Source organism: Myotis brandtii, unplaced genomic scaffold, assembly GCF_000412655.1.
Source record: "Myotis brandtii unplaced genomic scaffold, ASM41265v1 scaffold165, whole genome shotgun sequence".
Classification (NCBI taxonomy): domain Eukaryota; kingdom Metazoa; phylum Chordata; class Mammalia; order Chiroptera; family Vespertilionidae; genus Myotis; species Myotis brandtii.
The window spans coordinates 14,276,020-14,280,095 of NW_005356042.1; the positions used below are offsets into that span (position 1 = coordinate 14,276,020).

At 40.2% G+C, this 4,076-nt stretch overlaps 1 long non-coding RNA gene across 1 annotated transcript; it reads left to right on the forward strand.

Annotated features, from left to right (window-relative positions):
- The first annotated feature begins 1,719 nt into the window (after positions 1 to 1,719).
- LOC102245090 lies at positions 1,720 to 3,580 on the forward strand. The gene is made up of 3 exons (XR_313384.2): positions 1,720 to 1,844; positions 2,518 to 2,581; positions 3,497 to 3,580. It is a non-coding gene; the product is annotated as an uncharacterized LOC102245090 (long non-coding RNA).
- The last annotated feature ends 496 nt before the right edge of the window (positions 3,581 to 4,076 follow it).

The window sequence follows — 4,076 nt, forward strand, 5'->3', positions numbered from 1 at the left end:
TCTAGATAAGATGCTTTTATCCTCTGCATTTTATCAATAATTTTCTGTCTTTGATTTTCTGAAAATTGGATATAATGTGCCTTGGAGTAGGTTTTTTGCTTTCTTTTTAACATTTATTCTTTGAGTTCCCTGCACTTCCTGGATCTGTGGTTTAGTGCCCTTAGCATATTAATTATCATTGTTTTACATTCCAGTCTGATAATTCCAACATCCCTGACGTATCTGCGTCTGGCTCGGATGTGCTCTTCTAACAGTGTGTTTTACCTCCGAGTATTCCCCGAAGCTTTTCTCCGTATCTGGACATGATGTGCTGGGAAAGGGAAGCCAGCACTGGTTCCAGCATAGGTTCCTGCTCTTGTCAGGTTTGAGTCTCTTAATTTACCTGTCTGTGTCTCCAGGTTTGGTGTAGTAGTTTGCCCTGTGACCTCACATCTCTGACAGATCTAAGATGAGTTATTGACTTTTTGATTTATTGTTAGGATGTAGTAATGACTCCTAAGCTTCTTACATGAAGGACTGGAAATTGGAACTCTATTACAGGCATTAAAAATAATTCAGAACCCATAAATATAGAACAAAAGGACAGAGCCCATACTGTAACTAACAGGGAGATATGTTTTTAAAATATTTGAAATTAAAAAGAAAAAGCAAGCCTTTTTTCTACAAAATACCATTTTATATTAATTTTGGAGAGTAATTTACTTCTACATTTTTTTCAACTCTCCCATCTAAGAAAAACTACAGGGGTTTCTTTCTTCATAAAATACAGGCCCATTGTGATGTTGACCCCCACAAGGGCATAGAGTTCTGTGAAGGTAAATATTGCTGTTGGTCTGACGGAATGGATACAGGGAGCCTTTTAAAAATAAATGTTCCTTTCCACCATGACCAGAAGTAAGAAGGACAAAAAGCTCACAATGGCCTTAACCATAATCGGAGTTGTTTGGGGTAAATATTGAATTTGTTGATACCTACAAAAATATTTCTTGACTTGTTAACCTTTTCAATTGAAAAATGATTGCACTTAGAAATTAAAATACTGAAATTCAAAAAATATTTAAGGGTAGATAATGAAATATGTGACCTCTATTTCCATGACAGTATATTAGAATGCCTTTTTTCTTAGTCCCGATAAGAGAATGTAAAGCACAGTTCTCACAATTTTATTAAACTCCGTGAGGAAACCGTCAGGAATAGAAGGGAGCTCACTTACAGCAGTTGAGAAACAAGGAGATCGGTTAGTCAAGAAAGAAATGTCTAAATGAGATTGCTAAATTATGTATAAGACTGGCTGTCTAAAGGCCAATAAATTAAATTATCGATATTTCCTGGTTAACCTCTAACTGTATTGAGCTCTAAACTACCTGCACATTTATCACTTGTGGATTGTTAGTCAAATAGACTGTGACCACAGAGTTACACCTCCAAGAGGATCGGATGAGAGAATACTTTCTAAAATGCTCCGACACAGTATCACCAGCAGTCATTACTGCGCCCCTTTCTAGATGCAGCTCCATAGGTCACCTTGTTTTCCACACCAAGGAGGCCTTTTGGGTTCAAGAGGGATGAAGTGATAACTCCCATCCCCGGCCCATCCTCACAGGAGGCTTATTTACAATATACAACCCAGACACGCCAGGCAGCGCATACTAAAAGGGTTTCTACGGTAAGAAATCAGGATACAGCAGCCCCAGAAGACCCTCATTTATCTTCCAGCTAGTAAATTCCATCAGCGTGCCTGTAGGAGGACAAGACAGCCTGAACTGTGCACGAGGAGGACGGAGCAGGGGTGCAGACCCACACCTCACCCTTTCTTACCCACGTGTATGACCAACAGTGCTTCTGTAAGTTGTCTAGCATTTGTTTTGGGTGGTGGTAAATGCTTTTTTAAAGTGAAAAATCATGACTTCCATACAAATATACAAAGAATGCATGCTGTAGATTTTATATAACACACTAAATAGCAAGCCAGCAAAATGTCCCATTGGTTCCAGATAGGCCATCAGGAATGCTGGAATGAATTTACAAGCAAATGCTAAACTGGTCAACATTTACAGGACAATAAACAGTTGCATTCACTAGCATTTCTATGGAAAAATAATTTTCAGTATTATGTTTCCTGCCACCCTAAAATAGCTCAGAAACAAATACAGGGAGCACTGGGAAACCCAGTCATGTTTTGTGTGTGTGTGGTGGGGGGGGCGGGGTATGCATTTCAGAATGTTTCATCATTTTTCCAGCCAGTGGACACTTTTATCAGGTACAGATATTTTAGTGGCTATTGACAGATATTTGTTTCTCAAGTAATTGTGCCAATTTACACTCTCCACCCATCAGCTACATGGAATTCTTTATATGCTCTTGAAAATTAGGAAGTTCTGACCCTCAATTCAGACTTGCAGAGGGTGAAGCTTGATTTTAAGCAATCTCCTTTGTAGTTCTCACGCATCCTAACTTTTCAGAGCAACAATTTGTGGTATAATAAAGAGTAAATCTCTTCTTTGTCTCTGGTTCCAGGTACAGAACTTCAAAACCCTTAGAGCTTCCTGAGAGACAGGAGTGTCTTCATTACGCTAATGAGGTAGGTCCTGGTAGGCCCCTAGATGGCTTCAGGGTGGAGACTGGTCCCACAAAAGACCAACCATGTGATTAGAGGGATGGAACTTTGGGCCAGCCTGACCTCTGGGAAGAGGGGGCACCTGCAGATTGCATTCAGTCACATGTCCAGCGATTTAATAAAAACTCTGGACACGGACTCTGTGGACTCAGTGAAGTCTCTGGTGTGTAAAGACATTGACCCACTTGGGGCTGGTGTTGGATGCTGCCTTGTACTGAGTACATGTAACTTACGTGTTAAACAAGTGAAATGCACTGATCTGACCTGAGCCTTACATCTAGCTCTTGAGTAAGTCATTTGAGAAGTATCAGTTCTATGAGATGGGCCAGATCTAGTGGGCGGTGGGGAGCTTGACGCTTCTGCCCGTTTGGACAAATTCTAGAAGGTCATGACTTAATGATGGGCACATTGTTGTGCGTAGGAAGACTATATATCATCATAGGAAAGGACGTTCTTTAGAAGGCGAATTTTCAGTTCAAAGCAAGACAAATAGACCATCTACCTCGTGGTCCAGACGGGGTGCACTGGCCACCCTAATAGGATTAAGAGGGGGAAAGTGAGGAGGAGCTTGCACTGTGATTTGTGTTTCATTATCTCCAATATGAGGAGGGATCTAGTCTATAATTCACAACTATTTAATTGTGAGGCTTAAATTCAACAGATAAACATTTATCTCTAGGGAATTAGATTATCCCAAGAGGAAAACAAAACCTTAAAATAACTGATATTAGGCATTCACAAATAACACAGTGTCTTTCAACACCAGAGAAATACTTTAGCCCTCATTTTCCAGAATTATATAGTTTCAAATCGAGATTAAGACTATGCTGAACTTTGGATACCTAGCTAAGATACTTTGGTTTTAATCTTTGCTCACAGTGGGGAATTGAGAAGTTTGGATCAGAGGAGTGAGGAGAAGAAAGTCGTGCCACAGAAATGGATCTACAATAAGCAGGTGAATCGAGGAAGGTCAGTACAAACAGAGACAACTGACATTCACTCCATATGGCTGCCACACTTTCTCTTGGTTCACCAATTTACTCAAAACTGTGTGTGTTTTAACTTCTAGAGTTGTATTTATTATTTATTTCTTCCGTGCAGCGTATGCTTTAATAAGAAACTTCATGTTCATTTTCAGACAGGTACCCATTTTCTGAATGACTAAACAGACCTAGACATATCATGAAAACCCTTATTGTTTGAGAATTCTGGCCAATTATTAGCAACTTCAGTATCAGTTTTAGGAAAGAGTATCCTCTTCATATTGCCAAAGCGAGTTGGGCAGGCCCTGGCAAGGAAGACTAGATTCTAAGCCACTGTGATAGGGGAGAGAGTCACACTCAATCTGAGCCCAACTTCACCGAGACAAAGGGCAGGAGCGTGAGGGAGAACACAGCCCATCTACTTTTGGTAACTGAATTTACCCAAAGGAAAAGTCAGCTCTTGCGATCTTTGTGAC